This window comes from Chrysemys picta, chromosome 1 (genome assembly GCF_011386835.1).
Source record: "Chrysemys picta bellii isolate R12L10 chromosome 1, ASM1138683v2, whole genome shotgun sequence".
Lineage (NCBI taxonomy): Eukaryota > Metazoa > Chordata > Testudines > Emydidae > Chrysemys > Chrysemys picta.
The window spans coordinates 259,761,286-259,788,655 of NC_088791.1; the positions used below are offsets into that span (position 1 = coordinate 259,761,286).

Here is a 27,370-nt window from a genome sequence, read left to right on the forward strand (position 1 = left end):
ATATTTAAGCTACCTACTTCGAGTTCAGGAAAATTTGGGGGAACAAAGAGAAGTTAAAGTAGTCATTGTAAATACCTCATTGTTTTTCTTGAATGTATTTATTATCATATTAGCAGAGAAGTATGAAACACATGGCATATTACTCATCTTCTGCCTTTAGGCAAAGAATTCTCCTTGAAATCAACCAGTATAACCAGATTTTTTATGGGAAATTACAGAGGACATCTTTAAACTCTTCTCAAGGAGAGATATTACTGGAATGTGAATTTCAGTCCAGCATTTTCCTTTTTCTCCCAACTACAACAAAAAGTAATTAGCCATTTACAGTTTAAGGCTTGAAATCCTGAATGCGCCCGTGACACATATGCCGGCAAATAGGAAAGGCCTTTCAAGCAGATTCAGTGCCTTTAGAACAGAAAAGCTTTTTTCTTAAAATAATATTCAGTGCACATCAATTCATGAAAGAATGAAAAACATCGTAATTTAGGAAACTTCATGGAAATAGCACTTAAAAGGTGACTCACAGAGAGAGAAGAAAAATGTCGAGTTTTCCAAATACTGTATGGTAGAGAGACACTTCTACCCCCTAAGTGGCACAAACAAATAGTTTAATAAAGTCCACTTATGCTATTGCCATCACTGCCTCTGAATTTCCACTTCATATTGCTGAATCACTAACACATTAAGAATGGCAGAGCTGATATTATTGAGACCAGTCTGGAAAGTCACAGGCTTCAAATTTCTTATGATTTCTACACACTTAGGTGATTCCTAATACACACACACACACACACACACACACGACTGGTTCCCCGCAGCACTGCAAAGGTTACACTTGCAAGCGAAGGAGGAAAAACAAGGACTGACGGTGTACTGTCACTGGGTATGATTTGAAAGCCGGAGGAAAGAGCGCAGGCCGGGCTGCTTTCCTCCTTGTCAGTGGCAGTTTATAGGCACTCAGCTGCTCTTTGACAGAGCACCCGCTGGTGTCACTGGAGCTACCCCAGCCCCGAGCTGAGATTTCCTCCCGGCCTGGCCGGGGGCGCTGGGCAGTTCTGGAGTGTCCAGCCATGCACAACCAGCGTTCACACTGCGGGGAACGACATCCCACCTGCTCTGGGCACGGAGCGGGGCTCGCACCACTAAAACCACCCCCTTTCTTTTCCCAACTGATGGGGGAAGTTGCAATGTCGCAATGGAAATAGGAAGTTGTGTTGGTCTCTTGTCCGTTCTCCTCGCTGCTACTATAGCCCCCTTGCAAAGCTTTCAATTAGCTTTTCCGTGAGGATCGGATCATTTGAATATTGTAGGTAGGTGCGAGGGCTTGACTCTCCCTCTGCCTCCTCCCTATTATAGCAGCACGCCCTGGTGCCATGTGAATACTTCTTTTCTGCCACAAGTTAGGCTTGGCTGCCTACCTCAGGACAGGGAAGGCAACCATGCCGTTGGGCTAGGCCAGCCCTCCCCAGTGGAATGAAAACGCAGGTTCGCCGTCCACACCTGGCGTATCCCCGCGTGCCGGCCCGCAGACCCTCTCCAGCTCTTGTTGAGGTTTGCGAAATTGTGCCTGGCACAATCCGCAAACTGCGGGACTGCGGTCTGGGACTTGTTCTCCGTGAGAGGGCGGCTGCGTGTGAAAGCGGGGCTCGTGCGGAGCAGCCTGTACCGTATTGCTAGGTAGTCCGCCCTGCTGTTGTGCGACACAACTCACCCCGGAGCGAAACGTGGCACGCGTGTGCTTGTGTGACACAACCCAGGTGGGGACAAAACTAATCCACCCCATTGCTTCTATGGACAGATAAAAGTGTCTATCCGAAATGCCTCTGCGGACACGCCGAGATGGAGATCCATCTGCCGGGACCCTTTTGATTACAATCCTTACAGAATCGCTCCCGTGCCCTGGGGGGGGGGGGGGGGGTTTCTTGTCGCTCTCGAGTCCTGTCTCCACCTCTAAAACAGGAGAATGAAAGTCTGTTGCGGATCACAATATATCTTCTGTGACTGACACGATACAAGAGCAATGCGTTTAAAGCTAACAAACGAGGAGATATTTTTAGTACACTTGAAGGAGTCAAGGCGGGGTTTTGATTATACTTCAGAGTACTGAAAACGATCCATTTCCAGTGTGCAGAGAAGGGGCTGCTTTGAGGAACATTTGACCTGACAAAGGGAAAGCACGGCTGGCCATCCTTTTCCTCCACCGGTAAAATCCTCCTCCACCTCCTCAAATCCTCTATTGTCCTATTCAAAAGCGGGGCTGCAGCCTCTTTTCAGAAGCGCCCTGTTTTCTTTCCCCCTCTCGTTTATCAAATTTATACAAGGGGCGGGGGAAGAGAGAGAGAGAGGGAATGAAACGCAGACCGTCATGTTATGCGATTGTTTCTATTTTCCTTGAGTGGAGGTTTCCACCTGCTCGCAGAAGCTTTGGGCGCCAGCGATAACAAGATAAAAGGGACAGAGCTGGTGTCTGGCTGCTGATTGGGTAACATGGCAGCAGACTGTTAAAGATGATCAAATAGCTTTGGATAAGTAAAACAAACAACAACAACAACACAAACACTCATATCAATGTTATCCATGCACAGCAGAAGAAAAATAAATCAATGCAGAAAAGAATCCAGAGAAGAGAAGAATATGAGCCCAGATTGTTCAACTTTTAATACATTTCAGGACTAATGCCAAAAAACCGGCAGTGATTCCTGATCAAATTATTCCCCGGGAAATGCTTCTACACCTTCCTTTTATTAAGAGTTCTTTACCTGCCAGAAATGAAATATGAGCTATATCAGATATAAAGTAGGGGAGGGCCAAGTCAAACTATTTCGTCTTTTTTGGGGGTCGGGGGAAGAGCGCGAGAAAGGGGAAGAGCGGGAGAAGGGGGGGAAAGGATGGAGCCAAGGCAATTACAAGTTATCTAACCAGGTTACTTACAATGTGAAATCATAACCGCGGCCTTAAATTATTGGCCTTTTTTCTAAGAGATCCCTGTGACATTTGGACTTTTAACTATAATCATTTGAATCCACTTAGAAGCTGAAGCTGACTCTGGTACATCTGTTAAGAGGCATTTTCTATTCAGCAGATTCAGAGGTCAAATTAGCTACTACTTCTTTGTTTAGGCGCAACTGTCCGCGTTTGTCCAGGGTGACACAATTATCCTAATAAATGGACTTTGAAATACGTGTGTGCTGTTGAGGATAATCCTCCTCCAACCCCCAAAGTGTACATTCTTGACAAATGATGGCCAGTAAAGGTGATCGCAGGTATACTGGCGGCATAAAGAAGTCATTTCTTTAATCAGAAAATTGGATGTTGGGCTATTTTGGAATAGAGAAAAGCTTAAGTTTCCAGCAAGAAGTGTGTCTATGAACAGTGTATTAAAAGTGTTTAAATATCCCAAATTGCCACATACTCGGTAGTGATGCAACATTATGAACAAGTAAGGAGTAAAAAGCATCAAATCTATACACATTTTAAAGGAGAATCGGCTTTAACAGAAATCGATTAACATCGCAGAGACATCCAGGCCATTCTATAGACAAGGGACAGAGCATTTTAAGCAGAGCCCCATCTAATCTTTAAGGCTAAAGTTATGTTTAATTCGTTAGTCAAAAATCTAAGTAACACAAGTCATCTCTTTTATAGCTGCTAGTAAAATTGCTCGTTAGACAAAGATCTGACCAGCAGCTTGATAAGTTTATGCTGGGGATGGTGTGATGGGACACCACCATCCCTACCCTCTGTCTGTCAGAGGATGGAGATGGATGGCAGGAGAGAGATCACTTGATCATTGCCTGTTAGAGTCACACCCTCTGGGGCACCTGGCATTGGCCACTGTCGGTAGACAGGATACTGGGCTAGATGGATCTTTGGTCTGACCCGGTACGGCCTTTCTTATGTTCTTATGTTCTTATGGACTGCCTACAATGGCACCAAGCTGATCTGCCACTGCTAGAAGCAAATATTTCCAATGGCCAGTGACGGGGCACTAGATGGGGAGGACTCTGATTTACTACAGATAATTCTTTCCCAGGTATCTGGCTAGTAGACCACATGCTCAGGGTCCAACTGATCACCATATTTAGGGTTGGGAAGGAATTTTCCCCTTAGTCAAATTGGCAGAGACCCTTGCCTTCCTCTGAAGCAAGGGACGTGGGTGACCTGCAAATTTAAAGTAATGTAAATGGTGGATTCTCTGTAACTTGCAGTCTTTAAATCATGATTTGAGGACTTCAGTAACTGAGCCAGAGGTTAGGGGTCTATTACAGGAGAGGGTGGTCGGATTAGGTGATCATGATGGTCCCTTCTGACCTTAGTTTATGAGTAGCAAACAACATGTAGCAAATCCTGCTTAGAATTTCTTGTTTAGCCTTTTGTTCCTCATTGATGGGGTGTAGTACACTATCTAATAACACAAATAAGCCTGTATATTTACTTATGTAAACTGAAGAGCTTAAAAATAGTCCACATACATTTTCCTGAATCTATTGACCTTTTATTGACTTTCTCAGGAGAATTCTCAGTGTTTCTTATTAACGGGGCTTGATCTTTCCCCCACTGAAGTCAGTGATAAAGCTCCCATTAGCTTCAGAAACTTTTAAAGGAAGACTGTTCTTATGAGATTTCCAGCTCAGTTTTATGGACTCCAGATGTTCAGAGGTAGGGCCTATGGGTCTGATCCAAACCACATTGATATGAGTAGGAATCCTTCCATTGACTTCAAGGGGTCCTAATTCTGCAATTCTTAGCCAGTGAAGTCAAAGGGAGTTTTGAGTGCTCAAGGAGTGCAGTACTGGGTCTGTTTGAAGTTTGAAACACACACACTTTGTGGTGTTTATCCAAATCTTCCAACCTTTGGAGCCTTGTCCTTCACTCATCACAATATCTTCCAAAAGAAGCAGTCCAGGATCAAATGTAATAAATATATATTACATAGCCTTTTCATTACCAGACCATTTTAGTCACTGTGATTAGTATATTGTGAAGAATAAAGAATATGTATCTGAAATTGCAGAGTACACACAGCTCATCTATCCCATGTATGCCCGAATATTGAACATGTGGCTAGATAATATTTGTTCTTGGTTCTCATAAGCCACATGTAGTTTAGCAATCCAAAATATATAGTCTGATAATATAGAACAGTTGACCAATATTTACCAAAGCATTCTGTATAAGCAATTTTCATTCTCGCTCGTCTTCTCAAATCAAGGACCATTGTTACATCACTACTCTTTTATTCAAAACCTTACGTTAGTATATTCACTTTACTGTATTTAAAAAAAACCAATTGTAATGGTATTATCTTCTGAAACAGACTAAAATTAATGTCAAAGGAATTGCAACAAGATTATATGGGTCACAGATAAAAATATTGGGTGAAATCCTGGCCCCATTAAATCAATGACTAAACTATTGACTTCAATGGGACAAGGATTTCACCCACTGCCTATATGTAGCATTACAATAAATTAATTAGTTTATGGGCTCCAAATCTACAGGGAGTGTCATAAATCCTTATGAAAACATGATATCTCTGAATGCTTGATATTGTGTCTGGATCTCTCTCAGTTATGTGAAAGAAATTTAAAAACAAATGTAACCATTCAGCTCCCTATTGTTTACAGAACTAAAAGGTTGAAAGAGCATTTGATGATGCAAAAATTAGTATTTATTTAGGCCTAATAAATTAGCTTTTTCAGATGAGAGAAAATGACACACTGAGTAGTCTACACACTTTGTGTCAACCAGTGCAACCTTCAGGGATAAGCCATCACAAAAGTGAAAAAAAATCTAGTGTTCTCACACTGTCGATGGGGAAATACAAAAACACTTGTATTTACTTGTACAGCATGAGCTTTTAAAAAGTCAGCCTGACTGACTAAATTTTGCTCTACTCTGTGCAATTATGGGACCATGGATTTACTTATTGGAAACGTTAGCCTTAGAACACTCATGACCACAAAGATTAAAAGCATATTTAAAGTTTTTCACCCTTTTCCTCATTATTTTTATTTTTTTAATTGATCTTAAATTTTAAAAAATATTTTTATGAAAAATGAATAAAATATGCTCAATATCCCCCACCCCCGAGTGAGCAGAAACAAATATTTCACTTTCAGCATCAGCCCTTGGTGCAGGTCTTTTGCTTTTGAAGTATCCAGGTATTATATTACAAGTTTTTGGGGACAGGGACCATCTTCTGATTATGTGTTTGCCCAGTGACTAGCACAGTGGTGCCTAGATCCCTGATCCTAGGCACTGCCTCAATACAAATAATAAATCCTTGTCTGAGGATGAATTTGTCCTCAGCAGAAAAAAAAGCCACTGTTTTCTTAAAAATAGCTTTTAAAATTCCTGGTGGGGGCTGCCTTTCTGTAGACTTACAGTCTATTTTAAAAAAAAGTCATCTATTAAAAATGACTTACTTATGACCAACTACGAAGTGCTAAACACAGATTAGGTCACGTCATCCCACCTTAGTAAAGGAATATACCTATACCACTTCTACTGACAAATGTCATAGATACAGAGAAGTTGACATATCTATCTATATAGATATATAGATATATAAAGCTCTGCAGTAGCTGAAAATTTGTGAGGACTGATGGTAGCTGGCGGAAAGCAGAAATGATACAGATGTATGCTTTAGTCTCCCCCACAATATAACCCCCACCCTATGTGACACTGTGCCCCATATTATTCACAGTGATATTGTTATGATGAGTATAGCATAATTATGATGTATTTTATGCAAGATAAGTCATGTGAGGTGTCATTGGAAAAGTTATGATTTGCTGAATATGATTATCCCTATTTGTTTGCATATATCATTTTTGTATCTGGAGTTATGAATATTGACTATGTATGTGTATTTCAAATGTAGTTACACCTGGGTAACGCCCACTAGACAAGATGCTTTTAGTCTAGATAGCTGGGTGGGGAAGGGCCTATTCAGGGCAATGGGCCATTAGGAAAAAACAATAGGCCTTAGGAGAAGCTTATGTCCACCTGGTGATGAGCCTTCTTGTAAACGCTACAGACAGCCTCCCAGTAATGGCTGCTGTGACTCCACAAGGTCATGTGATAAGACCACATGTCTCTAGACTCCATCTTGGGATGTCAGTATTTTTCCACAGACCAGTCTGGGGACCAAAGGTATGCCTAACTTGCAGAGTTTTTGCGCTGTAAGTTTCACCGGTGATAGACAACCAGTGAAAGTAAAGCGCTGGTTTGTGTACTCACTTAATTCCTCAGGCGTCTGAGAGTGTTTACATTAGCAGCACTTCCATCGCAGATGAGAGCAGCGCTCTAGGGCAGCTATCCCACAGTGCAGCTCTCTCCAGTTTGACGATAGGTCTTGTGGGAAGGGGGGGAGTGATCGCAGGGCATCCTGGGTCCCTGCACAGCCTCCTCTCCCCAAACACTGATAAGCTAGCTCAGCATTGCACCAAGCAGGGGATTGTTTGCTCCGTGGAACAGGCATTGTCACCTGGCCAGATAAGTGAGCACTTGCCAAGAAAACAGGAAGAGGAGTTTCAAAGTGCCCGGGGCTTTACAGGGGGAGGGGTGGATGTCTGTTTACCTGGCAACAGAGCAGCAGAGCTGCTGGCTAGAGTGATCACTGAGGCATTGTGGGATATCCTCCGGAGGCTAAAAGCTGTGTATACAGGAAGAACGTGTCTTCACTTGCACATCACCGCAAAAGCATCACTGGTAAGAGCTGTATGCCTCTCATGGAGGTGGTTTTCTTTTTGCAAAAAGTCATTGGCAAGTGTAGATGCTCCCATGGTTTTTGCACAAAAAGGGGATTTTTTTCTGCTTTAAATGGCAAGTGTAGACATGGCCCAAGCTTTGAAACAAAGGGTTCCTGCCATATGCAAAAACTATATAAGGCAGGGCGTGACATCATCTGGTATACTTCACTCCCCATACAAGAAGACTCCTGGGAACACCTGAGGAAAAAGACTGAACTAGGGGAAGTGCTGGACTGAGGCTAAAGGGATTTCTAGCCTGTGAATGAGATACCTGGGGATTTCAAGCTATAAAGCAAGTGCAGCTTGTCCCTTAAGAATCTTCAGCCTGCTTGTATCATCTCTTAGGGTGAGAATCTGCTAATTCATATCCAATCTATTTAGTATATTAAGCTTAGTTTGAGTTTTTTGTTTATTTGCTAGGTAGTCTGCTTTGATGTTTGCTATCCCTTATAATCACTTAAAATCTATCTTTTGTAGTTAATAAAGTTTTTTTTGCTTTATCTAAATCAGTGAGTTGGAGTGAAGTGTATGGGAATCATAACTCCCATAACTGCAAAGACTGTTGCATATCCCTCTCCACATTGAGTGATGGGGCAAATTTTATGAGCTTACGCTGTACAATTCCCCGTGCAGCGCAATAATTTTGGGTTTACACTCTAGAGGGGGTGCGTGCCTGGGGAGCTGGAAGTTGCCTTAACTGTAACTTTCCTATGCAGGGGCTGGTCAGAAACCGGCATGTAACTGCAGCTGGATGTGGCCCTACCTGTATGAATTCTGGTGAAAGTACAGGCTGGAGGGCTTTGCAGCGTGTCATAGCAATACAGTGTAAGAGGGAGCCCAGGCTGGTGGGTGAGGGGGCTCAGTGGGTTCTGGGGGGAACCTGTCAAAGTAGCTGGCGGTTCCTACTAGAAGCAGAAATGATACAGATGTATGCTTTAGTCTCCCCCACAATAAAACCCCCACCCTTGACTGCAAAATCTGTTCCACCCAATCTCTCACTCCTGTTGATCTCTTCATTCATTACACACACAATCTATCGCTGGTCTCTGGAGTTCTGATCTTTCAGTCCATCCCAGATTCTTTTTCAGTCTGGCTTCCACCCTCTACACTTCACTGAAACTGCTCTCATCAAATTTTCTAATGACATCTTTCTGGCCATATCTCAGGGCCTGGACTTTATCCCCATCCTCATTCTGTCAGCTACCTTTGACACCATCAGCTATGCTTTTTGAAATCTTGTTCTCCCTTGGCTTTTGTGATCCTGTCCTTTCCAGGCTCTCTTCCATTTACCTTGCAGTTACTCATTCAGTGGGTCCTCCCCTTGCTCCTTTTAATAAAGTTCAACAGAGACCCCCTCCTTTTCTCTTTTTACATCCTATTGCCAGGTGATTATATTTAAAAACATGGCTTCACCTATCATCTCTACGCTGACAACTCACAGACCTTATCTCTGTGCTTCAGACTCCTTTTGTCCAGACTAAAACCTTGGCCTGTCTTTCTGACATTGCCTTGTGCATGTCCAAAGCTTAATTTAAGATCAACATGGCCACAACTGAACTCTTAATCTTTTCGCAAAGCTTTCCCACGTTTTAACTATCACTGGAGATAACACTATCTATCTTCTAGCCACTCACTCAAGCCTGTAATCTAAGTGTCATCTCTCTCGCATCCCCTTCTCTACACCTACATTTCCAGCCTGGGTCTATAACTCATTGCTTCTTCTTACTCAGCATCTCTAAGATCTGGCCTTTCCTCTCTTGCCACCTGACCAAAACTCTATTCCAACCCCTTTTCATATTGCTTTGATTACTGCAAAGTCCTTTCTGGCCTTGACAAATGTATTCTTTCCCTCCTCCAGTCCAGTCATACCAATTCTGCTAAAATCACTTCCTTGGATCATCCCTTATTATGTCATCTTCTTCTTTGCATTCCACCACTGACTCCCTTTTCTCCACCACATCAAACACAAGATACATGTCTTTGCTTTTAAGACACTTCACATCTTAGCCCCATCCTATGTATCAACTCTATTGTGCTATTGATCCATTAACTTCTACCTTTGCTCTGCCAGTGATGACAGCCTTCAGTGCCCATTGACCAGTTTTCCCTCAACCCCCTCATGCTTTCTGCTGTGTCACTTATGCATGACAGGAGCTCTCTGTAAAGCCAGTAGTTCATTTGTAATGCTAGTAATACATTGTCCTCCTTCAAATCCCTCCTTAAAACTCACCTCTGCCATGATACCTACAAAACATTCAACAGTGGCTAGGCGGACACTTTTCTTGACTGCTCCTTATGATAATAAATGTGATGATTTTACTCTTACCTCATCATATTTGTCTGCTGTATCCTCCTATTGTCTTGCATCATAGACTAGGACTGTAAACTCTCTGGGACAGCAAATGTTTGTTTATTCCACGCGTGTCCAGTTCCTAGTACAATGGGGCATTGAACCCTGATTGGCACTACTGCATTATAATGATGATGATGATGATGATGATGACATAATGGAGCATATGTGAAGGCTTCTGGAGGCCTAATCCACTGCCAAGAAAAGCAGCTTCCTCAGAATTTGAGACCCTGAGCCTCCCTCGCCCTCCCAGGAAAAGTAGGCATTTGAGACACCAATGCAAGAATGCTTTCCCCGTTTTGAAACATTAAGCCCCTCACAAAATCTTCTGTTTCTACTTTGTGGCTTGAACGTTTCACCCACAAAGAATAACTGCCTTGCTTTGTGCCACCAGGGCTCCCATTGAAAGGGGAGGTCTCCCAATATGCAGGGTTAAAGCTCCCAAGCAGACCCTCTCCCTGACTAGGAGACACTAAACCCTCCAATAAATGGCAGCTTCCCCTAATCAGAAAACAGAAGCCTTCTTATAAAAAAAATAAAGGCCTTGCATTTTTAGACCAAAGCCTCACCCACAAAGAGCAGCTCCCCCTTTTTCTGAAACAAAGCCACCTCACCAAAGAGTGCCCCCTCGAAACTTCAAAGCACTCCCCTGAAGGAGCAGCATGCCCGTCTGAGCCACATGTGCTCCCCTAAGCTCATACTTCCTCCATCTGCCTCTCCTGTGCTTTCCTTCTCATCTGGAAGGTCATCACAGAGCAGCTCTTGGGGCTGGTCCACACTAACCCCCCACTTCGAACTAAGATACGCAACTTCAGCTACGTTATTCATGTAGCTGAAGTTGAACTATCTTAGTTCGAACTTACCGCTGGTCCACACGCGGCAGGCAGGCTCCCCCATCAACTCCACGTACTCCTCTCGCCGAGCAGGAGTACTGGCATCGACAGCGAGCACTTCCGGGATCGATCCGGGATCGATTTATCGCGTCTAGACAAGACGCGATAAATCGATCCCAGAAGATCGATTGCTTACCGCCGGACCCGGAGGTAAGTATAGACATACCCTTGGGGTGCTCCACTGATGGACAGGACTTTTCACTCTTTCAGGATGCTAGGCCTCCTTTGGTATTGAAAACAAACATTTAAGAAAAAATACACTTATTGTACCTAAGCGCATAGTTTTAATTCTGTCTCTTAACTGCAAAACTGATGGTGTAAACAAGTTAAGAAAATGACATGACTTTTATTCTGCTTAATTTTGAAAAAATGGCCTGCTTTCCTGGAATGGCTGGGAGAACACCAAGGTCTTGCCCACCTTAAGGGCACTTTATCACACCATTTGATACCATCAGTGTAGGGTCTTGTACCAGTGCTGCATAAAGCCGGCCCTGGGACAAGCCCTAAGATGCCCCAGAGTAAGTGCTGCTGTGACCTGGTGCAGCATGTCTATATTAAGGCTTGGCACCAATGTAAACAATATCAGTGTAGTTACACTGGTGTGAAGGTCCTGAATATAAACAGAGCTCAAGCTAGAGGGGAGTGCTTAGTTCCAGAATATACAAATAACAGTAGCTAAAATAATACCAATATCTCTGCTCCTGGTATTGTAGAGCAGTGCCATCAACACCTACAAAAGGCCGAAGCATCTTCTAATAGTGAGAGTTAAATGAATGCGCTCTTATATCTTTATAATCTGGTGTTAGTCATTAAACGCCTATACCCAAGGTAAATCAACATCATTCTGACTGACAGCTTGTCACCATTCCAAGTTGTCAGTACCTTAGGCCATGTCTACACTACACAGTATGGCCTACCCATACTCCATATGGCCCCACCTGCCTAACTCTAGAGAGGAATGAAAAGCAGATAGAAACTCTCTTTCTCTTTGTTGTATCACGACCTCTTCTATTCAAATAAATTAATGAAAAGTTGACAGCTGTGTCCTTGTAAGTTGGGGGTGGGGGATCACTGTAATAGGAAATTTATTTACACACTTACCCAAGGTTCCTTCCCCTGCATCACACTCATCCATGCTTGACTGCAGGGACTGGCTGGACTCTGGTGGAGTCAGAAACAGGTCTTGGCTCACGGCACAGCTGGATCCCTGGTTTCCTGTTCCCCATACTCCACCTCCTCTTCCTCATCTACCTTCTTCTCCTCACCGTTCACGGCAGGGGCCTGTGTCTCAGGCTCTGTGGTGATATCCATAGTGGTATGCGGTTGTGGTGGGGTCTCTGCCAAGTATGGCTCGCTGCACTTCGTAAAAGCAGCAGGTCTACGGCTTGACACCAGATCAATTGTTGGCCACAATTCCTTGCCTTTCCCACAGCTGTGCTACTAATTCCTGTCATACCTCTTCTGCTGCAATCTGCTTGTAGATGTCAACATTTCTGTGGCTGATCCTTAGGTGTGCCTGCACAGCCTCTTCTCTCTACAGGCACAGGAGATCCAATAGCTCCTATCTACTCCAGGCAGGAGCACGTCAGGAGTGTGTAGCCAGCAGAGTCTGCTGGGCAGTTGCACACAACAATGGAGAGCACATAAAGGTGTGCTCACCAAGCTGGAGAACCAGTCAAAGTCATTTAAAAAATTCACTGGGGCTTTAAAAGGTGGGGGAGAGGCTGCCGGTATGTGTGACCCCTGGGCAGTGGAGTTAACAATTGTGATCAGTGGGGTAAGTGTTGGGCATTGTAGAACAGCTGTTAGGGTCGACATAGGTAACGTAGTGTTTACACTCATGGTGTCTGAACATCTCTGTACATAGACCATGGTTCAACGCAGCTCAGTCAGCTAGTGTTACTATCTTGGCATAATGGGGCACTTACATCAGTGGGAGACAAATTTAAGTGTAGACGTGCACAGCAAAGTCTACACGAGGAGGCTTTCATCCACATAACTTTGTAGTGTTGATCAGGCTTAAACCTCAACATAAAATATGCATTTTTATACATATATATAAAAAAAAGCACTGAACGAGATAGAAAGTATGATATAAACCAAATATTGTATTGCATTGATCTTTTCATTTTACTTGCTTTCCATGCTTGATCACAGTTTGCTCATATCTTGTTTATTCTGAGAGATATGCCCATTTTGTAATAGCAAATTTCTAATTAATAAATACTGAAAAAAAAAAAATCTAGACTTTGAAACATAAATACTGGATACCAATCCTGAAGCAGTTACTCAGCTCTCACTCAGGCAATACTCACGCAGGCAATACCCTCTGGAGTCAAGAAACACACATATACTATATATGTATGTATTTCACAGCTGTTATAAATAAGGCTACGACTATGTCACGGAGGTCATGGAAGTCACGGAATCCATGACTTCCATTAACCTCCATGACATTTTATGCCCTGGGGCTGGAGCTCCCAGCCAGCCCCGCCCTTGCAGTTCCCAGCATCCAAGCTGGTGGGGACACCCCGCAGCTGCCCAGCCGCAGCGGGGGGCTGGCGGAACTGCAGCTGCCCAGCCGTGGCAGGCAGGCGGGGGGACTCCCTGCATCTGCCCAGCCACTGCTGCAGCTGTGGCCTGCTGCCCAGGGCGAGGGGACCTTGCAGCAGTCCAGTCCCCAGACCTTGAAGCGCCCATGCACCACATCAGTGGGGGACCCAGGAGCCCCAGAAGCAGTGGGTGCTGATCCCACCTCCCCTTTGTCAGGGATATTTTTAGTGAAAGTCCCTTACTTTTACTAAAAATATCCATGACAAAAACGTAGCCTTAGTTATAATATATATTTATTATTTTGCTCTGTGTGTGTGTATATATATGTATAGAAGGGCTGTCAATTAATTGCAGTTAACTTGCGATTAATTTTTTTAATCGTGATTAACTAAAAAAAAATTAATCACCATTAATCACACTTATAACTATAAAATACCAATTGAAATTTATTAAATATGTTTGGATGTTTTTCTACATTTTCAATATTGATTTCAATTACAACACAGAATACAAAGTGCACAGTGCTCATTTTATATTATTTTTGATTACAAATACATGCACTGTAAAAATGATAAACAAAAGAAATAGTATTTTTCAAATCACCTCATACAAGTACTGAAGTGCAATCTGTTTATCGTGAAAGTGTAATTTACAAATGCAGATTTTTTTTGGTTACATAATATTTAGTCCTGCCTTGAATGCAGGGGACTGGATTAGATGACCTCTCGAGGTCCCTTCCAGTTCCATGATTCTATGATAACTACATTCAAAAACAAAACAGAGTAAAACTTTGGAACCTACAAGTCCACTCAGTCGTACTTCTTATATGCCAATTGCTAAGACAAACAAGTTTGTTTACATTGACAGGAGATGCTGCTGCCTGCTTCTTATTTACAATGTCACCTGAAAGTGAGAACAGGCATTTGCATAGCACTTAAGTAGCTGGCGTTGCAAGGTATTTATGTGCCAGATATGCAGGAGTGGCACCAGGGTTTTTGCCGCCCTAGGCGGCAGCGCTCCTCCTTTGAGCATTCGGTGGCGGGGGTCCTTCTGCTCCACGTCTTCGGGGTACTTTGGCGGCAGGTCCCGGAGCGAATAAAGGACCTGCCGCTGAATTTCCACCAAAGACCTGGAGATGAAGGACCCCCACCCCGCCGAATTTCCACCGAGGGCGGCAAAATGCCGCCCCCCCCCAAATCCTGCTGCCCTAGGCGACCGCCTAGGGTTGCCTAGTGGAAGCACTGGCCCTGCAGATATGCTAAACATTCATATGCCCCTTCATCCTTCGGCCATCATTCCAGAGGACATGCTTCCATGCTGATGATGCTCATTAAAAAATATTGCATTAATTACAATTGTGACTTAACTCTTGGGGGAGAACTGTATGTCTTTGGCTCTGTTTTACCCACATTCTGCCATATATTTCATGTTATAGCAGTCTCGGATGATGACCCAGCACATGTTCGTTTTAAGAACACTTTCACAGCAGATTTGACAAAACGCAAATAAGATACGATGTGAGATTTCTAAAAATAGCTATAGCATTCGACCCAAGCTTTACAAATCAGAAGTGCGATCCAAAAATCTGAGAGGGATGAGGTGTAGAGCATGCTTTTAGAAGTCTTAGAGCAACACTCAGATGCGGAAAGTACAGAACCTGAACCACCAGAAAAGAAAATCAACCTTCTGCTGGTGGCATCTGACTCAGATGATGAAAATGAACATGCATCAGTCTGCACTGCTTTGGATTGTTATCAAGCAGAACCTTTCATCAGCATGGGCGCATGTCCCCTGGAATGGTGGTTGAAGCATGAAGGGACATATGAATCTTTAGCGCATCTGGCATGTAAATATCTTGTGACGCCGACTACAACAGAGCCATGCAAACACCTGTTCTCACTTACAGAGACATTGTAAATAAGAAGCGGGCAGCATTATCTCCTGTAAATTGTTACTGAGTTTGTCTGAGTGACTGGCTGAAGTAGGACTGAGTGGACTTGTAGGTTCTAAAGTTTTACATTGTTTTATTTTTCAATGCAGTTATTTTTTGTACATAATTCTACATTTGTAAGTTCAACTTTTATGATAAAGAGATTGCACTACAATACTTGTATGACTTGTGCAAATATTTGTAATAAAAATAAATATAAAGTGAGCACTATGCACTTTGTGTTCTATGTTGTAATTGAAATCAATATAGTTGAAAATGTAAAAAATATTTAAATAAATGGTATGCCATTATTGTTTAACACCATCACATGATTAATCGCAATAAATTTTTTTAATCACACAATTAATCATGATTTTTTTAAAATCGCTTGACAACCCTAATGTGTATGTGTTTGTATATATATATATCTATATATACACACACATACCTCTACCCCGATATAACGCGACGAATTCGGATATAACGCGGTAAAGCAGTGAGTGCTCCGGGGGGGAGGAGGGGACGGACTGCACACTCCGGCAGATCAAAGCAAGTTCAATATAACGCAGTTTCACCTATAACATGGTAAGATTTTTTGGCTCCCGAGGACAGCGTTATATCGGGGTAGAGGTGTATTATCAAAATATTGTATTATTAAGATTTGGTGAATCACCTTGATAATAAATAAATAAATATAAATAAATTAATGGAGATATCCCATCTCCTAGAACTGGAAGGGACCTTGAAAGGTCATCAAGTCCAGCCCCCTGCCTTCACGAGCAGGACCAAGTACTGATTTTGCCCCAGATCCCTAAGTGGCCCCCTCAAGGATTGAACTCACAACCCTGGGTTTAGCAGGCCAATGCTCAAACCACTGAGCTATCCCTCCCCCCAAATATTACTTATTTATTGTTTTTACCTTTTTCCTACTGTTTTTTGTACTTTTCTCCTACTGTTTTTTGTTTTTTGCCCAACCCCTTCCATCTGAGGCCCCACCCCACGCAGTCCAGAGCCCCCAAACCCACCCCCCCATAACAGGAGGAGCCCTGAGCAACCCTTCCCCCTCCCTGAGACCAGAGGATCCCCCGGCTCACCCACCCCAGCTCCCCTGGGCCAGCGATCCCAGCCCTAGTGCTGGGCCGAGCTGCTCCTCCCCAGCTGAGCCAGCTCATTCCCCCACCAGACCCCTGTGCCCACCGCTTGCTCGCAGCTTCCCTCCTCACTCCCCCGCCCCCAACGCGACGCGGCGAGCAGCGGGGACCTGGGGTGGGGGAGGAGGTGGAGTGCAGGTAGGTAGGCGGCAGCAGGCTGTGGGTGGGGGCCTCAGGGAAGGGGCGGGGCCACCGCAGCCCAGGTGTCTGTCAGGGTGGCTGCGTGCCTTCCCTGGCCTATTATACCCGCTGCCCCTGGCTAAGTACATCAGCTGCTCTGAGGCCTGTGTGGCTCTTAGGGAAGGGAGTGGGAAATCAAGGAGAGAGAAAAATGACCATCCACCACCCAATCCATTCTCCGGCCTATATGGAACTTGTGAGTGTGTGAGATGGTGGTGGCAGGTCTCAGGCTTGCCAGGAACAAGTTTATAGATGTGTGCATGAGGCATGTTTGACAGGTGACAGAATGACTGATCTGAGCTGTTGCCACCTAAAAGAAAGAGCAGGAGTACTGTAGGGTTATGGTGGGAGGACTAATTGAGTTAGTACAGTACTTGAGCTTTCCAGCTGTACTAGCACTGCATCAATGCCCGTGGAATCAATGAGAATGGACATGTTGACAAGGCATCCTAAGATCCAGTTCAATCCTACTGGTACTGAGAGGACAGCATAACACTTGTGAACTATTCAAAACACCTTTTTGTTGGAGCATAAAGCATTCCAAGCGGTTGAGCTGTGGATGTAAAAATCAAAGGCTAGATTTCTTAGCTGTGCTCATTTTCTGCTGGACACTTTGGGGGAATAGGGGACGTGGTAGTGTGCTCTGATCCCAGCATATTTTAGAGCAGTCTCAGGGCTGACTAAAATACTGTGGCTGGCTGTAATCCCTGGGGGTTAGTACACCAGCTGAGACTAGCTGGAGCACAGTAGTTCTCAGATCAAGTCTGAATTATTCCTTCTATAGTAGGGTGGTATAGGAAGTGGTTATGCTGGCTCTCCACCATTTGGGGACTCTCCCATACAAGAGAGTCAGGGCCTGTCACTCTGGTGGTGCAAGAGAAACCAGATTGCAGAAGACAGTTTGGCCTTAAAACCATGAAACATCACTGAGTCTTACAAGGCCCTCAAACACACTAGAGATTTTGTGAACAAGCATCCTAGTTACAGGGAAGCCCGATGAGCTTGAAAAGGGCTTTCGGAATTTAAATCAATTATTTATCTGGCGTATGTATTTTATTGAGGTTACATCAATATACCACCCCAAAATTCAGCTTATTAAAGAGGTCTCATGTCAAAGTACGCCACATAATAAACTGATAGCTGGAGTTTGTTTTAGGTGTTAAGATGACTAGATATACTGTTGCTTTAATAGGCAAATGGAAGAGTCATTAATTCATTCCTGTGTTTTTTAAAGGTAGTGATCCACATTCCTGCTGCCTCTGAAGTAAGAATTGGAATAGACAATACAGGTAAAAATCTCCTAAGTGCCATTACAAAAGAGACTTTAGGCACTCAGGAATCTACATTTCATTGATATATAAACTTAGCTTCCTAAAAGTCCTGCTTGAAATTGGGACTTAGGCTCCTAAGTAATTGAGGCACTTTTGAAAATGTTGCCCTGTCTTTTAATTTCTTTTCTATGAAGCATATTGTTTAAGTCAAAGAACAGATTTAAATTTTTTGTTAAAGTTAATGTTGAAAAATTATATAGTACACAGGTCAAAAAAAAAGTGTCTGTACATCTGGGTATAGTGCTTAGATTATCCACAAATATACAGTTTGTTTTAAAAGTCATAAGATACTGTGGCAAAGCTCCAACCTTTTCTCCATGGGTCCCGTGCTTCCAGGCAGTTTATGCTAGCCTCAGAGGCTCACTGCGACCCTCCATGTATCCCTTCTCTCTCTCTAGGGCCAGGGTTACAGTCTACTGAGCCCTTTTCATCATAAGCCAGCAAGGAAGTTGGTGAGAGAATTCCCACAGTCACTGCTGTCCCTTCGGGCTTGTTCAAGAACAGTTTAGCCTCCTGTCCTGACAGGGGCCTGTCTTCCCCTCCCAGGAGGTGTGTTTCTGTAGTGGCAGGTTGGGGGGAACCCGTGCCCACCCTACTCCAGGTTCCGGCCCAGGGACCCTGGTGGCAGCAGCTGTTGGCAGCTGACCTTTCATGGCCAGAGCTGCTACACTTCCCTGGGCCACTTCCCCACAGCTCTCCCGCTTCTCTCTCTTAACGCCTTCTTCACCCTTAACTTAGGGCTTCCTTCCAGTGGCTTGAGGGTGTCTTTGTTACCCAGGCGCACTTCCTCTCCTCTGGCTCCCTTTTCCTCTATCCAGCCAGACCAAAATGAGCCCTTTTATAGTATCAGAGGGGCCTTAATTAGAGTCCTGTGTCCACCCTAGCCTGGAGCAGCCCCCACGCTGGTCAGTCAGGGAACAGAAAACTGCTTATCCAGTGGCCAGTATATCTGCCTTTGACTACTCTATTACCATCTACAAAATCAGGGATAGGAGGTTGGCCAACGGGGTTTCCTGCGACTGTGGGGCCTATTTCCGCTCCTCTGTCCGTTCACGCATCCGGGCAGAGTTCCTCTGGGCAGCGTCCGCTGGCTCCCTTGATGCCTTCAAGGAGCAGTGGGCGCTGTCCAGGGTTTTCTGCTCGGTGTCCTCATCAGGTGCCCTTCATTAAGCCCTGTGACCTCACTCCCATTCCTGTTATTTCATTAGTTGTCCCCCGCAATTCTTTGGTATCACAGACCTGTGGATCCTCCCCTTAGGCTGGGGGGAGGTCCTTTAGCACTTCCTGGATACCAACAGGACTATTCTGCTGTACCCAACTGGCCTGGGTCTATCACAATACATATCGTGCATAATCAGCAATAACCCAAATTTAGGTGAATTAATTTAACAAAACAGTTTAGATATTAGCATCCAAGTAAGAACACCCAATGTGAGAAAAGGTCAGTTTCAAAGGCCCTGACTCTAAATTGCACTGTAGTCACTTGTGGCCCAGTCCAACTCCTACTGAAGTCCATGGAAAGATTCTGATCGACTTAAAGGGGAGTAGTGTCTAGCCCTTTTACCTCTGAAAAATGAGTGCTAATTGTGTAAGAAGAGCTGTAAATGGTGTGAATGGAGAATACTGCTTTGGTAACATTTTAGACCCACTTCACACAGGTGTAAATGTATGTACAATGTGCAGGGCAGTGGAGAATCAGGCCCTTTTTTCTACTGTTAATTTGATTTTGAGAGCCTTTGCTTTCCTGCTGTGTGTAAAGCTGGAGAAACACACTGGTTGCGATTATTTCAGATTGGAAAATCTTTTGGGCGGAGAACATGTGTTATTCTCGGTTTATACTGTGTATGGCACAGAATAGAGTGATTTTTAATCATTGTTCCTCTTGCATCCCAGTCCTGATACATCACTGCATATTCTGTATTATCTCTTCCAAGTCTGACACTGTTTGTGACTCCAGACCTGTGCATTTTAAGATGAGAATTCAAATAGGCAAGGAAGAGAATTAAGAGACTATCAGACATCAGATGGTAGATAACTTGGGTTTATGCTTAAACGCTATAGTATCTCCATTTAAACACAATATCAAAAGGTATATTTCAATGTGGTTTGAAATGTGATTTGAAAAAATGACCCTAATCTCGTGAAAGACTGTCCTGACACATGTATTTCACTAGCTTGTCCTTTTTTTCCCCTCTGAAGAATTAAAGTAGATATGCTAAAATGCTGCCTAGCACAGACTCCCCTACAGAAAGTGTTAAACTGTAACTGGCGATGGAAAGGGCTGATAAGGCCGTACAATATATGCCACTGACTTTGTGTGTGGCTGCTATTTTGACATGTCTGATACTGGAATAAGGAGGACTGCCTGTAACCAAACCTGCCAGTGAGGAAGTTACATGGTCAGAGATGTTTGGAATGTAATGAACATCCTTATCGTCACTGGTATCTTTACAACTGCTTAGATGACTTTTTAATTGTAGCTTAATGCATTTAATTATGACAACTCTTCTCCATTCTCAAGTATGATGTATTAATATTACAGATCATTAACATTGCTAAATTACTCTAATGACACAGAGTCCTCCATGTCCCAGTTAGACAGAGACTCGCTCTCTCATTTGGCTCTTTTGTTATTTGCCTCATAGGAAATTCATGCACGATTCTTGAATCTTTAAAGCATGTAGAAAGGCTGCTTCGGCTGCACCCTCCTTATTAAATTATTGATAGAGAAAATCCCCCATGTAAAGCTTCCCCATCTTGAGACTGCATGGCAGCTAATATTGTCTTACTAATATCCACTTCATCAATATAAAAGTTAGAAAGCCACGGCTCTTGAGCAGTTTTTTTTTTTAAATATATGATTAGAGCAGACTGTATTTAACATCTGCAAAATACTCATGCTTACAAGGTATGAGAAATGTGAGATGTTCCATTCTGTTTGCAATGGTTAGACCGTTTTAATCTCTTAACTTCAATATATGTCCTCTAGCAGACTATCCTTGGATTTCATTTTTAGATCCTTAAGGCTGCATATATCTGTCAAACAGACATAATGAATTTAAAGTGCTAATGCCTAGAAGACCAGAAAAAACATTGAAATATATCCTTGGTTGATTAAATTACCACCTCTAGCTACTTTACCTCCTTATGTCCAAACAGATTTCCTTTTTTACTTACCAAGTACCGGATCTGGAAGATGTGGAAGATGTAATTTCATGGTAAAAAAAACATGCACAAGTCTTTAGACAAGTACATATTCTTTAAACAGCTTTTCAAATATGTGTCTGTATGATAGGACTTGCAACTGACTAGAGATACTTTCAATTACACCCAACCTGCAGGTTAACCTTAGGGTGTAGCAAGTAACTTTTGTGTACCATTCTCAAAATATAATTAGTGTTAAAATCTCTGGCATTAAATTAAAGTTTTTTTTTTCTTAGAATAGCTCCATATTAAAATTTGTAGCTGCACAGCCTTTAAGAAGGGAACCTGGATGTAAGCAACATAAGAAACCTTGGTGCTTTGAGTATTCTGAGCTAATTTGTTGCTCTTTAGACATGCCTATGGACAAGGAGACAATCCAAGGTGTCCAGTCAGTGCTGTGCGCTTCAGGGAAATGGTGTCCTGTGGTCCTAGAGTGGCCCTTGTTGACGTGTCCCGCCTTGACCTTTGTCTTTTCCATATGTGAGTGAGTTCTATAGGACAGAAAGCGGGATACAAAAGTGTACCAGAAATAGGGTCACACCGAGTGTTTTGGGCTATAACGTCCTCCAATGTTGATACAGGCACCGAACTAGATCTTTTATGGGATTTTGGATCAGAACACAATGGCAGGGCTGAATTAGGGGCTTAGAAGACACACATGCAAATGTGCAAAGACAGACAGAGGCACAGTAAATCAATCAAAGAGACAAAGAAGCAGCAGATGTTGCTGTCACGCTGGAAGGATTGTCCCATGTCAAGTGGCTCCTTGAAAACTGGAGATCAAACAAAAATTTAATGTGGATGGTTCACCAATGGAGCCCAATTGGTACCTTTCAATTACCAAAGAAAGTTCCCACCCGTTCAAACCCAAGGCAAAGCTGGAGGACTGTTAGTTGGGTCTAAGTGCCAGGCCGCTTGGTTTTTGGGAGGCTAAAACTAAAGAATGCAATGAATTTGAAACGAAATGACAAGTATCAGAAGAAGCAGGAGCAGGGACCGAATGAAGGAGAGCAGATTTGTAGTGCTTTGAAATGAAACGTTATAATCCCCCCAACAATCCTGTTGACTGTGAGCTATAGCACTAGGAGTACAACACAGGGGGAAAAAAAGATACATTGTTGGATAAACAGCTTCTTATAGGTAAAAACTGAATGGTGCAAATAGATGAATAAGTCAACACAATGGGGAGGGGGAGGAGGGATGATTCAGTGGCAGTATAAGAAAAAGGTAAAAGTGAACAGAAGAGAGAAAAGGGGAGAAAAGAAAAAAATTTAAATGAGTGAGACAAAAAAAGCAAAGAGAAAAAGAAAAGAGAACAAGAGGGGGAAAGAAGTAATATTTTCCTTGATAAAAATGCACAAAAGGGAAGATGAACTTTGTTCTTTTTCTCTTTCTACTCTCCTCTCTCTTTCTGCTTTTCGCCTCGCAGCACGCCAGCCTAAGCTGAGAGCTGTAATGTCATTAAATTGCAAATGCTTTTTCATTTCCGACACACACTGTTTACTTATCTGGCAAAAACATATGTTGGAAGGAATCCGTTAAATTCTGCCCATTGCCTTGGGTAAAAGTGCAATGGAAACGGACCCACTGAGCTTCTTCTTTCTTCTTCTTTTAGCACTTCCCTTATCTACAAGACTGCTTCGCAGAAAACTGGCTAGTTCAATGAAAAATGAAGATACAGCAGGAGATTAGAGAAGAACACTGCGCAAAAAATTCCTGGAGAGAGGGTCACTCCATTGCAAATGATTTCACTCCTCTAGATCTGCATAAATTACTATTTTTAAGGCATCTCCAAAGTCTGTATATTTTTCTCACTCTGTCAAACATTTAATTTCACGCCCCGTGTTCTGAATATGCTAAAATGCATATCTCTGATGCACCTTTAAGCCAGAAAAACGAATGCAAAATTGAAGATAAAATGATGTGATTTGCACTACAAGCCTATTACTTGAGGTATTTACATATAGTTTACCTCTGCAGTTCTGAGAATGATTTATTAAAAAAAAATCTGGATTAAGCTCATATAAATATGTATAAATCTTTGTTTAGAAAATAGATTTTGCAGCGGTTGTGTCAAAAAGTTCTTTAAGATTCTGTGAAGAATTTTCCTTTTAGCATGCTTAAAAAAATAAAAATAAAAAGGGACAGTATTTGACATTCTGCTTTGGCAGGAAAATAACCCACCACACACATTCTGTCATCCAGGATTTTTCTAGACTCGTTTTATTTTACACTTCTCTTCCTAAAACTACCCATTCATTTAATTTGCTGTGATGCCAAATAAAGTGAGCACTGGATTTCCCTAAACTCCACTGAAATAGTGGTTCAGATTTTATTAAAACAATTTTGTGTCTACGGGGAGAAGGAGAATGCCAGTTGGTATGGCAAACAACCGTGAATTTATCCTGGTTAAGGTCCCCACCAAAGTGTTCAGGCTGCACTGACACTAGTGCCCAATGTTTGGAGAGAGATGTAGGAAGCGAGACATTCGGATTGTTTTAGGAATTCTTTTACATCCTAGGAGCGGCTCATTCAAACAGCACAGTAAGTAATATCTATTTCTCTTAAAAAAACCAAAAACAACCCCCCACCCTCGATACTTCTAAAACGGCATCTGTCCGAACAATAACATGTCACAGCTTTGGCCTCTTCCTGCAACTCCTCCCCACTATAATAATCCGTGCAAAGAAAATGCTCAGATCTCTCCCCCTCCCCCAATTTATTTTAAGGATGTGGTTGAAGATCTCAAAGTTGACTAAATAAAAGCTGAGAATGAACTCTGCCCATGTGCTGGAATCTAAATGTTAAGATCAGTACAATGCTTCTAGGTTGCGCCTGTAGTGGTATTGTGAGAACAACTGTCTCTGAAAGCAGGTACAGAGGAAGAGCTATTACTTCAAAGGCTACATTAATCCGTTTGCAATTAAAATGCCTGTGTACAAGCATTGGATTGCTTTTGGGAGAGATAGGAGTTTGCTTACAAAGATTGAATTAGAGTTCCAGCATGATGCTCCTGCTTAGAGTTGTCTAATGACCATTTTAAATAATAAAACTTGGAGTAATTTTCAAGAGTTGTCATATTTTTTTCTCCCTCGTGCAAAATAGCTTAACAATCCCCCCTAGTGGTATTTCCACTGCTGTTCAAGAACACACATTTCTGGTTGCAAGTATAGTACTACAAACAGACTGTGGGGACTATGTAGTTACACACGCACATACAAATCTATAGACACAAATGCATGTATATACTCCATCTGAGGGGCTGACAGCCATAGGACATTTTTCAGAGCTATGTAATAAATGAATTAATCATGCACTTTTTGAGAGCCTCACCTGCACTCTGCCCATTCATTCATCTCCTTTCCCCCTCATACTTATTTGAACATTCCAGACCCGAGCCACTTCAAACAGACACCATCAGTCTCTCCTTAGAAATGTTTCCTCCTCATTCCCCCCCTACACCATTCCCCACAAATTACATCTGCTCAAAGCTGAGGAATAGCAAAACGCAGCTCCGTCCTGAGCCCCCAGCTTTTCCTTACATAAAAATATCACAGATTTCCAGAGCATATCATCTAGCCATGGACACCTAACTTAATGGACTCTAAATGGTGACACTTACAGGTTCAAAAAAAGATATTTTAGGTAATTCGTGGTAGTTTTTATGGCTCCTTCTGAGCCCTCTACAACTATACTCGTAGCTAAGGTACCTATAAACCAAACCCCTTAAACATTGCTAAAATAGCATTTTTGTAATGTACGAGGCATGTACAAAATACATGGTGGAGAGGTGGGATTTAAAAGTTTTATATGGACTTGGCTGGCCATGCCTTTGTCACTTGTGAATAAAATTACAGTAGTAGATTACAAACCCAGGATTACATTGACAGATCTAATTCACAGATTATAAAGCCAAAAGGGACCATTGTGATCACCCAGTCTGCCCTCCTGTATAACACAGACCATAGAACTTCCCCAAAATAATTCCTAGAGCAGATCTTTTTAAAAAAATCATTCAATCTTGATTTAACAATGGTCAGTGATGGAGAATCCATTATGACCTTTCGTAAATTGTTCCAAAGGTTAATTACGCTCACTGTCAAAAAGTTACACTTTATTTCCAGTTTGAATTGATCTCTATGTTAGTACTTAAACACTGTAATCAAGTCCTCTCTTAACCTTCTCTTTGTTAAACTAGAGATTGAGCTCCTTGAGTTTATTACTATAAGGCAGGTTTTCTAATCCTTTCATCATTCTCTGAACCCTCTCCAATTTTTTATCATTCTTGAATTGTGGACACCAGAACATGCCACAGTAGTCCAGCAGTGGGCACACCAGTGTCTCTACAGAGGTCAAATAATTTCTCTACTTCTACTTAAGATCCTGCCTCTTTATGCATCCCAAGATGCATTAGCTCTTTTAGCCACAGATTTACATTGGGACCTCACTTCCATATTATCCACCATGACTCCTAAATCTTTTTCAGAGTCACTGCTTCCCAGAATAGAGTCCTCCATTCTGTAACTGTGGCCTACATTCTTTGTTCCTAGATGGATATACTTACATTTAATATTAAAACACATACTGTTTGCTTTCATTCAGTTTACTAAGCAATCCAGATCACTCAATCAGTGACTTGTCCTCTTCATTAGTTACCACTCTCCCATTTTTTGTGTCATTAGCAATCTTTAGCAGTGACAGTTTTACGTTTTCTGCCAGGTCATTGATAAAAATGTTAAACAGCAGGATCCCACTAGAAACATACCCGCTTGATGAAAATTCTCCATCTATTGTTACATTTTGAGACTATCAGTTAGCCAGTTTTCTGATCCATGTAATGCATGCCAGGTTAATTTGATATCATTCTAGTTTTTTAATCCAAATGTCATGTGGTACCAAGTCAAATGCCTTACAGAAATCGAAGTATATTACATCAACACTGTTACCTTTATTTACAATCTGTAATCTCATTAAAAAGAAAAAGACATCAAGTTAGTTCCACAGGATCTGTTTTCCATAAAATCATGCTGATTTTCATTAATTACATTACCACCTTTAATTCTTTATTAATCAAGTACCGTATCAGTTGCTCCACTACCTACCCTGGGATTGATCTCTGGCTGACAGTCCTATAATTACCTGGATCATCTCATTTACTGTTTTTAAAAACTGACACAACATTAGCTTTCTTCCAATTTTGTGGAACTTCCCCAGTGCTCCAAGATTTATTGAAAATCAACATTAATGATCTAGTGAGCTCCTCAGCCAGCTCTTTTAAAACTTGTGGATGCAAATTATCTGATTTTAAAGTATCGGTCTATAGTAGCTTCTGTTTAACATTCTCCAGAGAAGTTAGTGGATTGGAAAGAGTTATCACTATATGATGAGACTACATCGTCTGTTTTTGCTTCAAATACTGAACAGAATTATTTTTGAACATTTCTACCTTTTCTGCATTATTATTGATAATTCTACCGTTTGCATCTAGTAATGGACCAATAGCATTGTCAGGATGCTTTTTGGTCCTAATGTATTTTAAAAACTCCTATTTATTGTCCTTAATTTACAGATGTTAAAGTCAGAAGGGACCATCATGATCATCTAGTCTAGCCTCCTGCACATTTTTGGGCCACAGAACCTCACCCACCCATTCCTGTAGTAGGCCCATAACCTCTGACTGAGGTACTGAAGTCCTCTGCTGGCCATAGATTTCTCCTTGTGTCCCTTTGTTCCCTTATCAAATTTCTACAATTCCTAACTACTGATTTATATATATTACTATCAAATTCCCCTTTCTTCCATTTGTTAAATATTTTTTTATTTTGTATAGGTGCCTTCACTTTCTCTCTAAACCAGGTCAGTTTTTAAATCACCAAGGCCTATTTCCTCAATTGTGGCTTTTTGGGCATCTAGTAAGGTGGTGTTAAATGATTCCCAGTTATAATTCACATTTTTTCTGATTAAATTCTTCCTCCCAGCTGATTTGGCTCATAATTGTTTCCAGCTTTGTGAAGTTGGCCC

The 27,370-nt window shown here is 42.3% G+C and overlaps 1 long non-coding RNA gene across 1 annotated transcript in view; it reads left to right on the forward strand.

The window, feature by feature from the left end:
- Window positions 1–24,630, forward strand: part of LOC135980827 (uncharacterized) — a 34,454-nt gene extending 9,824 nt beyond the window's left edge. Inside the window, exons 2-3 of the long non-coding RNA XR_010597730.1 lie at window positions 18,049–18,103; window positions 22,965–24,630. This is a non-coding gene — a long non-coding RNA (uncharacterized LOC135980827). The remainder of the gene's footprint in view (window positions 1–18,048; window positions 18,104–22,964) is intronic.
- The last annotated feature ends 2,740 nt before the right edge of the window (window positions 24,631–27,370 follow it).